The 12,683-nt window shown below is 37.4% G+C and overlaps 1 protein-coding gene across 11 annotated transcripts in view; it reads left to right on the top strand.

Moving 5' to 3' along the window:
• Positions 1–12,683, top strand: part of LOC135218482 (uncharacterized) — a 1,465,909-nt gene that overhangs the window by 433,222 nt on the left and 1,020,004 nt on the right. For 10 of the 11 annotated variants that reach the window (XM_064254810.1, XM_064254817.1, XM_064254824.1 and 7 more), the window contains one exon: positions 7,055–7,091. The exons of the other annotated variant lie outside the window; for it this stretch is intronic. The gene's annotated coding sequence lies outside the window, so the exon portion shown is untranslated. The remainder of the gene's footprint in view (positions 1–7,054; positions 7,092–12,683) is intronic. 11 annotated transcript variants of the gene reach the window in all.

Genomic DNA, 12,683 nt, shown 5'->3' with positions numbered 1-12,683 from the left:
CGAATGATCCTTGAACGTGTATACAGAGACCAGCCCACCGACCCGCTGAATTATCCCCGAACACCCCTTCGCTCTCTGCTGGAAATATGCACCAAGAAGGCTCCCTTCATTAACCACCATGGCCATATGTACTTACAAATCGATGGTGTAGCGATGGGATCCCCCCTCGGGGTCCTGTTTGCGAACTTTTACATGGGCATGGTGGAGGACGTGTCTTTAGGAGCATTAGGAAGCCATCTATATACGTAAGATATATAGATGACACTTTCATCAAGCAGGAACGAGGAGGAGATCGAGGAAATACGGCAAGCCTTCCACACCCACAGCCGTTTACGATTTACCATCGAATATAGCCGTGATGGCCGTCTTCCTTTCCTGGACGTCCTGGTGAAACAGAAGGAGGGTGCGTTCGCTACAAGGGGTTTACACGAAGCCCACGAACCTGGGAATGTGTCTGAACGGCGAGAGTGAATGCCCTGAAACGCTATAAGGACACACATCAGCGCCTACGTCAGGAGAGCTCTTTCCCATTGTTCAACATGGGCAGACACCCATAAGGGAGATGGAACGTGCAGCCCAGGTCCTAGTAAACAACGGACCCACCAACCGAAGCATCCAGAACGTCTTCAGGAAGAGCATGGAAGAATGGTACCTACAGGAACCCCGCCCAGACCCCCAGCAGAAAATTAATTTTTTCTACAAGGGCACCTTCCATCGGCGATATAAAGAAGACGAGCGAGCCCTACGGGAAATAATCAGGAATCACGTTTCCCCGACCGACAACAACAAGCAGATCAACTTGATCATATTTTATACAAGTAAAAAAACATGCAGTCTTATTATGAAAAATAACCCCGCACCGCTGCAGGATCCCTTGAAGAGGACGAACGTCATTTACAGATACCCACTGCCCAATCCGAGGATGCCTCGGTAACTTAACCATCGGGATGAACGTCAATGCGCCTTTCCAAGAGGATCTCCTGTCACGCGCAGGAAGGAGCAGTATTTAATCATGCAAGGACTGCCCATAATAAAAGAATCCGACGCAGCGACATCGTCGGTAACTTCGAGGTTATCGACCAGGCACCCGATCTACGTCGTTTGCGAATCTTAGAAGCGCTGCACATCGGGAAGGAGAAGCCCAGTTTGAACATCACACAGGAGACCTTCCTCCTCCCCACCGCCCCGTCCAGGAAGAGCAGCAGACACCGCCCCACAACGACCATCGCACCAGAGGGATCCTGAGGATGATAGAAGCATTAGCTCTCATCCTGAGGACCGTCCCTAGTAACCCTGAGTGATCGCAGCTCAAGCTCTCGCCCTGAGGACGACCTGGTAGCACGCCCTTCGAGGGGACCTCCACCATCACAAATAAGGATGAGGCTCCGCCCACGAAGAGGACAGCCAACCAGCAACGGGCCCCCTGATGACATCGCTCGTGGCGTCACAGGTATTGCCCAATGAAAAGTGAGGTACCCGTTTCTTCAAGCCAACCGAATGCAATAAATAGCGTGAATACATCTGACACAGACCATTCCACTCAGCGATCCCGTCCCGAAGATGGCCAAACGAGGTGGCCGAAACATGTAGACGCCTTGAAAACCAGAAAAGAAGAAATAACAAGAAATACCGGATAGACCCCTGACGACTACGGCCTGTTCCCGACCTACGAATCACACCTGTATACCTGTTGACGACCCCAGCCTGTCCCTGATAACCAGTTTGCTTTTGATAACACCAGCCCGCCCGAAATTGCCGTTGACGACCTACAGCACGATGAACATTGGACAGCTGCTTTATAATATTATTATTATTATTATTATTATTATTATTATTGTTGTTGTTGTTGTTGTTGTTGTTGTTACAATACTAGCAGTCTTAGAGTCCTGTACCCTTCGCCTTCTTTATATTTTCCAAGATTTCTTTTTTTTTCTCTCTCTCTCTCTTAACTTAAATTGTGGTAAGGTTGGGTGAATGTAATATAAGTTTGGTGGGCTAAAGCCTTGTTAGCGGTTTCTTGAAATTGTCGGATTCTTAAAGAAAAGTTGGGGAGTTTAGTGTTATAGAATTCGTGTCAGGTGCCCTGGTGATTGAAGGGAACACGTCTCTCGGAATCAGAGGGAAGAAAAGAGAAAGTAACGTAGAGATGAAAAGTTTTGGTCAATACCACCCAGTGCTTTGAAGCCACTATTAAATTCTCTGTTTCACTTCCGTTTGCATCAGATGTGGTTTATTTACACAGGCAATTGGTGAAATGTGTAATGTGGCATTGCAGTGAAGATTCTGTTGTGCATATAAACATAAAAAAATAAAATTGTTCTTAATTTCATATCTCACAGTATTTTGTTCGATATGTTTCTCATCATATGTCATATTTAGAAATATTAAGCTTCATATAGCCTATTCATATAGAATAAAAACTATTTTGACAATAAATAATAATAATAATAATAATAAAATAGAGAAGAACCTTTATAAAATTAACGCAGCTGAGGCAGCAATTACTTTTAATAAAACATTATTAAAAGAGGGTTTACTTCCAGCACACAATAATAATAATAATAATAATACACTCAAAGAGAATTATACATGAGAAGTAAACCTGCCTGGACCGGATTCCAGCCCTTACTTTTAGGATTCACCCATCAAGTGGAATGAGAAGTGATTTCGACAGAGTTTTGGTGCATATCAATTTCGAATTCATATGTAAAAGGAGGAAATTTAGTGTTCCTACGTTGATGAGTTGATGAAATAAATGTACTGAAATAGGAGTGATAGATTCAAGTATAATTATAAAACTTTCCCACTAGATACAGTGAAATGATAGCATTACATTGAGGTGTTAGAGATGTGTATTTCTGGTGATAGAGTTCACTCTCGACGTGGTTCGGAAGTCACGTAAAGCCGCTTGTTCCGTTGCTGAATAACCACTGGTTCCATGCGACGTAAAAACACCATACAAACAAACAAACAGTGAAATGATGCGAAAAAGCCCAAAGTCAGGATAGAACATTTTTAAAATTATACTGGGGGAGACAGGAAATGCCACCGTAAAGAAACTATGTCTGTGATGTAGTGTATAAAATGACGTAACTATCTCGACATATATATCTGCAATGTCTCGCTGGTTCTGCAGTATGCCAGCATGGGAGGACTAGCAAGGAACCTATTGTCATTTGAATTCATTTTTCCTTGTAGTGTTTATGTTTATGGAATAAAAAAAAAACGTTGAAATTTATTAAAAAATCCTCGTAAGTTGACTCGATAGGAACACAACTGCTCTCTCATGTAGCCTCCTGATTATATATTTACTTAGGAGACAAATTTCGATCATAAAACTGTTCTTTTAGTTACTGTAATAACGTTTGAACAAAAAGGCAAGGCACTAAGGATATATTACATTTTCCAGCTATATTCGTAATCTTAGGTTTTATCCTTTATTTACTTGCATTTACGTCTATGATCATAAATACATAATGATTGCAAATTCAGTGTGAAGGTGATTTTTGCAGTTGGCTTTTGAAATAGGCGATACTTCTTAATCCACTATATTCAGTTTCCACAGACTAAGAGTAGCTTGAGTAAGATTGCCTCTTATACAAACATACACCAATCGTAAGATAAAATCATTTTAATTGACATGACTCGTACCTGTAATACAAAACATATCTGTAATTTTAATCTAAAAAATAAGAATTTTACTTTTGATGCTTTACTTAGAAGATCAAAAAGCGACAGGACATAAGAACGTCTCTCTCTCTCTCTCTCTCTCTCTCTCTCTCTCTCTCTCTCTCTCTCTCTCTCTCTCTCTCTCTCTCTCTCTCTCTCTCTCTCTCTCTCAGCATATTTAAGCAAGTGCTATATAAAACGAAATTGATGTTTTCAAGTCTAATTGTTGTATTATTTGTTCCTTTTGAAGTAAAATTTTTCATCAAAGCTTATTCCCCTGATATTTGAATTGATTTTTATGAATATTACAGTGGATAGATAAATAGGCAAATAGATAGACAGACAGATTGATGAAAAATTGTCATGTGAGACCATATGATAAATATAGCCTGACTGTTAACCAGATGCAATGATTTGTTGTTGCTTTTTTTGACTGGCATGTAAAATAATATACCGGATCTTGTCAGGTTAGATAGATAGATAGACATGCAAGCATCAGTATGGAGGGGTGGGGGAATGGGGATTTTCGGGTGGTGGAGGTGGGGTTTGGCATTAACTTCCCCGCCCACAAGAATAACTAGATGCAGAGTCGCGGTTGTGAGAAGAGGCCAAGGCTTCCAGAGAAGGCGGAATGTGGAAGAAAAATCGCCAAAGAGCGAGACAGCGTAGGAGGAGGAGACCAAGGTATATAAATATCTCACACCGGTAATATAAAGGGAGGGTGTTGGCATTAAGCCAGAGCAAAGGCCTGGAAGTCCAAAATGTCGTTCCCGGAGGGTCACAAGTCCTGATATCAGCCTATAAAACAGATCTCCGCCTTCTGGATGTGCGGCGGGATCCCGTTGCCTTTTTAGCCTGGGACCGGGAACATTGCTGGGAATTTTTGTTAACGATTCCTAGAGGAATATGTCTCTCTCTCTCTCTCTCTCTCGTCTCTCTCTCTCTCTCTCTCTCTCATTGTGTCAGAGAAGCATACTTTATCATGATCTTGGATGTTCCGAAAAATCTAGTGACTTGTTTGTGTTGTGCGCATTATTAAAATATTATTATCATTATTATTATTATTATTATTATTATTATTATTATTATTATTATTATTATTATTATTATTATTATTATTATTATTATATTATTATTAAAACTTTTAGAGAATGCCTCAAATTCCTTCACCATTAAGTTTGAAAGGAAGTATCCTCATCATTATATTAACGACGACTTACTACAGTAGATTTACATCAACCGTGCATTTGACGTCTAGGCGAGTCCCTTACGACGCTCCTGATTGGCTGTTGATAAGCCAATCACAGTGCTGGAAACTCTCAGTCTCATAAGAGAGTTCTCATAGAAAGGATGTGTGCTCCACCTCTTCTGCGGGATACTGGAGCGTCGTAAGGGACTGGCCTAGACATCAAATATCCGGTTAATGTGAATTTACTGAAGTAGTGAACGCAATAGTAATATCGCCAGATGTTTGCAGAATAGTCTTCATCAAGCATTTCATTCATTAACTAAATGTTTTGTAACCCAGATTGGCTGGTTAAGGCCAAGCCGGCATTATACCCTCTTGGGTCCTTGCTTAAAGTCTACCAGTAAGTTAGGCAAGGTTGTAGTAGAAATATATGTTACACTGCATTTGTATACATTATTCACTAACAACGGCAGTCGCTAAATTCCATAACGTTACGCCAGACAAGTTTATCGCATGTAAGTCATTTTATGCATTATTATTTTCATTCTCTTACAAAACGCAAGTAGATTAGAATGTTTGGGGGAAAACGAGCAGATAACATAAACTGAATAATTCTTTCTCTCTTCACAAAGATGATAAAGTACATGTTTTTAACTATATTTTGTAATGTTTCTGTTCATTTTACCATGCTTATCTTGTCGCAAAAGGCATTCCAATCTAAATGTTGCTCTGAAAGTTAATGTCTTATGGCGCTCCCAGCATAACTGTGAGCACATTTGAATAATAATAATAATAATAATAATAATAATAATAATAATAATAATAATAATAATAATAATAATAATAATATGTCCTCAGTAATATAGATGCACATGTGTCTGATATATAGCAATTGTAAACAGCAACGAACTGTAAACCAGCTTTAACTGTGCTACGACCTTCACAAGGAATATCCGATGTATTAAGCACTACTTTGGAGCTATATGAAAGGTTATTAGGCATTCAAAAGAACTGTTTTTTCTTTTGTTTTATTTCTAAAACGTAACCAGTCATGGTTCTTGGGTTTAATTTGTTCAGTAATACTCAAAAGGCGAACTAATTAAGTGATCAAGTCGGGGAATCTCATTGTACAATACACACACACACACACACACACACACACACACACACACACACACACATATATATATATATATATATATATATATATATATATATATATATATATACTTTGCATATTATCGTAAATTAAATTTCCTGCCTATTATAAATAATACAACATTATTTCACAATAGCCCTATTATTCCATTGACAGACAAAAATTCACATTTACCCGCATGTAATACATTACAAATGCCTGAAATATGAATCATAAAGTTGAGAGTTTTCGAAAGCATCTGCAAGTCTCATCAGCGACCAAGCTTGAGAGGAACCCAAAAAGGATTCCTTAGAAATTTTCCGGGTATGTAGTTTGAAATTACTGATTCAGATATTTTTATTGCATTACGAGACAAAATTTTTTACTGCATTATAATATTAATAACGATCAGAATGATAATAATGGCAGATCTGGGCTGTAGGCGATGTTGCAAGGAGGGAGCACGCAATTACCCTACCTCTTGAAATGACCTTTTTTTTTTTCTTTCTTTCTTTTCATCCGTGATCTCCAAGCTGTAACGTTTATCTTTTAAACGAAATAACTCAGTTATCTGTCTTCTTTCAAGGATAACTCTCCAGAATTATCCATCTACGTTGAAGAAGGATAACCTCTCAGAATTCTGAGGAATTGTGTCTCCTTGCCTTCAGCATATATGTATATATATCTAATAGCTACGTATAATGTGATAATTTCATATAATTGCAAAACAAGTCGTCCTAAGCCCAATATTGATGAGAACGTATTACACATCGCATGTAATTGCATAAATGCTACCTTATGTAATTCATTCTAGTGAAAATGTTATATGATACGGTATAATTAATTCACTTAGTGTTTGGATATAATTTGTTGGTAATGTATTGTAAACATTTTGAGTACATGCATTTTGCTAAAGCCGCAGTATTGTTACACAGAGAAAAATTAGAATGGAATATAATTTTGTATGAAAGCACATATTGAATATAAATATATGGATCTGTATGTACGTTTATAAATCATGTCCTTCCAATTATGTTAATTATTTTTTTTCCTAACAGGAGGAACGCCCATGGCAACAACTGCTCGCTAATTTAGGTATGTAAAATTCATTATAAAGAAGCGATCTGTTGATGAATACATTAGTTTTTTTATTGTGTTAATGGGATTTTGCTCACACACACTCACGCTACACACACACACACACATATATATATATATATATATATATATATATATATATATATATATATGTATATATATATATATATATATATATCTGTGCGTGTGTGTATGTATGTATGTATGTATGTATGTATATATGTATACAATACATACATGCATATTTGTGTGCGTATATCGCTTCTTCTAGTAATTATAATTCAATTAATTACCATCATAAGATCGCTAAAGGTTTTTGAATGGTTAAGGTATTATTACCCTCCTAAAGAAATGTAGTATTGTATTTGTTAAGCTATGATACAGGTTGTAAACATAAGATTTGCGGTTCAAAATTACAATAGTATTGGTAGAATGGAAGAAGACATTTTAAACTTTTCTGTAATATTTTTACCACTTATAACTTATGAATATAATAAAAATTAAAAAAAACTACAGTACTTAACTTCTCGATGGACCAATTGTTCAAAAAGACAGATGTGTTGCCAGAACAGTGGCAGGATTAGAACTTATTTTTTTATGAGATCACTGCATATACATGATTGAGGGACTGGGGTGGTGTATTGCTAAAAATCGATCTTTACATCATTGAAGACATTTATTTATTTATTTTATTTGTGTTTTTAATTATTTATCAATCTTTTGTCAAGTTTCTCCTTTTCAAATTTCCATGTTATGTGTATGCACGTATATTTTAGTTAGTTTGTTTGAGTAGATTCAAATATGATGTACAAGAAGACTGATCCACTATCCTAGTTTGAAGCTGGAGGTTAAGGAAGGATAGAGGCCACTGACGAAGTAGTATAGCTTTGGCCAGAAACCTTTATTGATTGCACTTTTAGTATTATTCATTTCACAAACCAGCTTCAGTATCTAATTCTGCACTGAAGTAAAATAATATGAATGCATGTGTAGGGTAGGCAGCGCTTCTCAGGTTCACCATTGGGTTACTCAGTTGGAGTAACACTCCTCAGTCAAGTGGCACTGGAGCAAGATAATAAAAAATTGGGTTAGGTAACATGTGGAATTGCTGTTAATTATAAGATGTCAAAAAAAGGTTGAAGTGCAGGCTTTAATGTAGGATCTTTTTGCTTAACGGATTTTGTTACTTGTGAGGAAACCAGACCCCAAAAGTAAGTTGGGGTGTTGGATATGTATATATATATATATATATATATATATATATATATATATATATCTATTATATATGATATATATATATATATATATATATAATATATATATATATATATATATATATATAGAGAGAGAGAGAGAGAGAGAGAGAGGAGAGAGAGAGAAGAGCAAGCATTATCCACAAAGACTATTGCTGACTAAATTATACCTCATTATATAAAGCAATCCCAGGCGTGGAACAACGCGAAATGTATTTTTTTGCTGGTGAAGACAGTATCAGCCAGCTTAAATTTTACTTCTTTGTGTTTTTCCTCTGTTTTCAGCTTCGTTGTATCCGGAGTTTCTTTTCATCACAATTTCTAAAAGTAGATGAATGTGATTTATGCTTCAATTCCGTGTTTCTTCTTTGATTAACTCAGTGTCAGGTTAGTAGTGCCAAGCCTCTTATATTTTTTCACATGATTCGTTACCGTGTAAAATGACGTGAAAATCCGAGAACAATATACTTTTTATTTTTTAGGATTTTTAGAGTACATTTGTTGTCGGGGTAATGAAAAAGCCAACACTAAATAATACCATAGGTTATAAACTACTTTGTCTTGTAATCTACGCGTCACCTACTGCGAGGTGCTAAACACCGTATTATGGTGAATGTAAAGTAGACGGCCCCACGAAGATAGCGTTTTTTGATTAGTTTGCCAGTCATACAATATAGAAATGGGTGTATATCATCATTTGCTCCCCGAGGAGCTAGGATTAAACGCGGCATCCCAAGGAGCTTCCGCCATGCTTAGTACTAGCTCGTATAGTGTGTTTTTATGTAGCATGGAACCAGTGGTTATTCAGCAAAGAGACCAACTGCTTTACGTGACTTCCGAACCATGTCAAGAGTGAACTCCTATCACCAGAAATACACACCTCTGACCCCTTAATGGAGTGCCCGAGAATCGAACTTGCGGCACCGAGGTGGCAGGTCAAGACCATACCAATCACGCCACTGAGGCGCTACTTCATGAGTGGCACAGTAATTTTCTTCTGTTGGTATGGTCATGGCTTGTCCCTGACCTACGGCCATCTAGTCTTCCTGGGTATAAGTTGGCAATAAAGTCTGCTTATATATATATATATATATATATATATATATATATATATATATATATATATACCATATATATCATATATATATATATATATATATGTATAATATATATATATATATATATGTATATATATATATATATATATATTTACATATGTGTGTGTGCGCAGGGAATAATTATCAATGAGAGACAAGAACATAAGATATAAGGTGCATTTACAGGTTTTACAAAAAACGCGTAATAATGCGATTTTTGTATTCATATTACCGTAGGTGACAATAATACGCTGATGAACTGTATAGATATTGAGATTCTTGGAAATATACAGCTAGGAGCAATATTAAAGAAAAAAATTCAAAATCTTGTAATATCTTACATTTGCAACGTTTCAGTGGTTGCTTCCAAAGCATTAGACATTTAAATCATGCTTTTTTCGTAATTAACGGAAAGAATTGATATATAGATACACGTCTTATCCTTCATAGCCTCAGAATGGCAATGCCAGGCCCTCTCTTCCCGGACATAATCATATTAGAATCATCATCATTCTCGGTTGGTCTTCCCCTCTGGGCCGTTTATTATAGTTATCCCCCTCGTGGCGTCTGTTTTCTTTATTGCTGCAGCAGAGCTGTCTCCAACACAAGGCGAACGTCTGAGTGTTGACTTTCGCTATAAGGTTTTGGTAAGGGTTAATTTAAATTTTTGCTTGCATTGAGAATTTAGAGATGTTCTTAAGTGCTTGAGGATTCTTCGCAATTCGTTTGTAGTAATGGTATAATTTTCAGCTCTAACTAGTAAAGGTTGCATGCATTTTTCGAATATGTGTTACTCTCATTCCGTGGTACATTGTTTTATACATATAAACGTGTGTATATATATATATATATATATATATATATATATCATCGAATAAAAATCAGGAGCTTTGATATAGTGATTGGCGACCAAAGCGCCTCTTGTTTCTTCATCTGTGTTTTCGAAAGTCTTTTCACGAGAAATAACTAAACGTTATCGTTGGATTTTAACATACGCACAGAGTCGTACATACGATTCATGATATTATATATACACAAACACACACACACACACATATATGTATATATATATATATATATATATATATATATATATATATATGTATGTATGATATATATATATGTATATGTATATGTATATATATATATATATATATATATATATATATATATAGTATATATATACATACATAATGCTGTTGAATTCGATGGCTCGCTCTATTGCTGTTGCAATTGTTATGCATGTAAGCTTATGCAATTGCTAGGCATGTAAGCTTATGCAATTGTTATGCAAGAATATACTGTGGATTGCTAACCTCTTGTCTTGATTGTTGACGTAATTAGTTACCCAGTGATGGTTCTCGTGGTAGAAACAATAATAACTGAGATTTCTGAGACGGCCTTTGGCGCAAAAGGAAGATTTTCCGAAGACTTCTTCGCGTAAAACCTGAATTTAGATATCATTGAATCACTAGGATCACTGATGTCATAAACATATGCCCAAACAAGGTCAAGATTTGACATCTATTCATTAAACTCCAATCCTTTGCATGTAAAGTTTTGTAAATGATCCCATAAAAAAACCTGTATTATTATTATTATTATTATTATTATTATTATTATTATTATTATTATTATTATTATTATGAAAATAAGAGTGTGGACAAATTCATAAGGTTTCAGGAAAACGGTTCGTTAATAATTATCAGAGTAATTTTCTTGAGAACAAGATATTGGTGTGATTTGCATATGAATAAATATAAAGCGACAAAAATGTAATATATAGGACAAAGTACTAAATGACGATACATGTCGCTTTAAAGTAGTGTTACTGCCTATCTATAAACAATGAGCGCCAATGTTATAACTGTCAATAACAGCGCTAATGGCTCTTTCCCATTTGATTCTCTGTTGCTTTGCCCCGTTGTATTGAACCATTATTCCACAGCTTGTTATGTCCCTCTCTGTGGCCCTGGTTCTGTTCTCTCTGAAGCCTGCCACGCACACGTTTCCTTTCATTGACCTCAAATGCCTTGAATGTCATCTCTGACCCTCTGACCCCAGTGATTTAAATGTCATGACCCGTTCCCAGTTGCCAAGGCTATTATCTGAGTCAATTAAAAACGGCGCCTGGGCCTTTATTGACCTATTAATCTGACCCAGTCTGTTTTCGACTTTCTTCGCACCTTTTCAGCATCCGGCCAAACAGCCTTCATCACGCGACCTCTGACGGCGCATCGCATCGCATCGCATGGCTCATTTCTCATCCCCTCTATCCCTTCTCATCACCTCGCTCTCATCCCCTTTCATAAACCATCAACAATCTCCCCGCCGAGGCCTCCCTTGTACTGCCGGCAGTCCCCCGATCACATCCCCGCGGCCTGACATCAATCACTTTCTGTTTACCAACCCGGTATCCGAAGGGTCGAGTTCACTCATGAAATATTCGAAACCGACGGTGGATCGTCCGATGGGGTGTTCTGCTGCAGGCACAGGCCCGGTTTCTGTTTTCATTTTCATTTTTAGTTTTCAGTAAAAGAAAACTATTGAGGGGGTGGCTTTGTCTGTCCGTCCGCAATTTTTCTATCTGCCCTCAGATCTTAAATTAAAAACTACTGATGGCAGCAGATTGGCATGGTGATCACCCACCCTCCAATCTTTCAAACTGCAGCCCTCTAGCCTCATAGCCTCGGGAGTTTTTTTATTTTATTGAAGGTTAAAGTTAGCCATATTCGTGCGTCAGGCAAAGATATAGGACAAGTCACCACCGGGCCGTGGCTGAACGTTACATGAGCCGCGGGTGTACGGAAAACTCCTTCGGCGCATTTTTTATACTTGATTTATCTTACAACATCTTTGAGGGCGGTGGGGAGGGGGGCCGTTTTGGCGGACCTCGTTTGCATGTCATCGGAATTTCAAAATATGTTTGGAGTCCGGTGCCAAGTTTCCGCACATTAAAGCCAGTGTTGGAGCTGCTGTTCTTAGCTCCAAAGAAGTAATTATGAATGGAGTAAGATTTCGGACGAGCAGATGGATTGTATATCTAGCATTTTTTCGCGTGTGTGCTTGTGCCTACCTACCTGTTTCCCACATCCTTATTTTCTCTTATTTTCCCTGGGAGGTCTTCTTTCTCCAGCCTTCTCGTCCTGATGTCTAGTTTCAGCGCCTTTTTCTTCATCCCTGAGGATTCCCACCGGATATTTGGCCCCGTTCTTGGAATACAGGATTTTTCGGCCGAG

The sequence above is a fragment of the Macrobrachium nipponense genome, chromosome 9 (assembly GCF_015104395.2).
Source record: "Macrobrachium nipponense isolate FS-2020 chromosome 9, ASM1510439v2, whole genome shotgun sequence".
Classification (NCBI taxonomy): domain Eukaryota; kingdom Metazoa; phylum Arthropoda; class Malacostraca; order Decapoda; family Palaemonidae; genus Macrobrachium; species Macrobrachium nipponense.
This window is presented reverse-complemented; position numbering and strand designations above follow the sequence as displayed.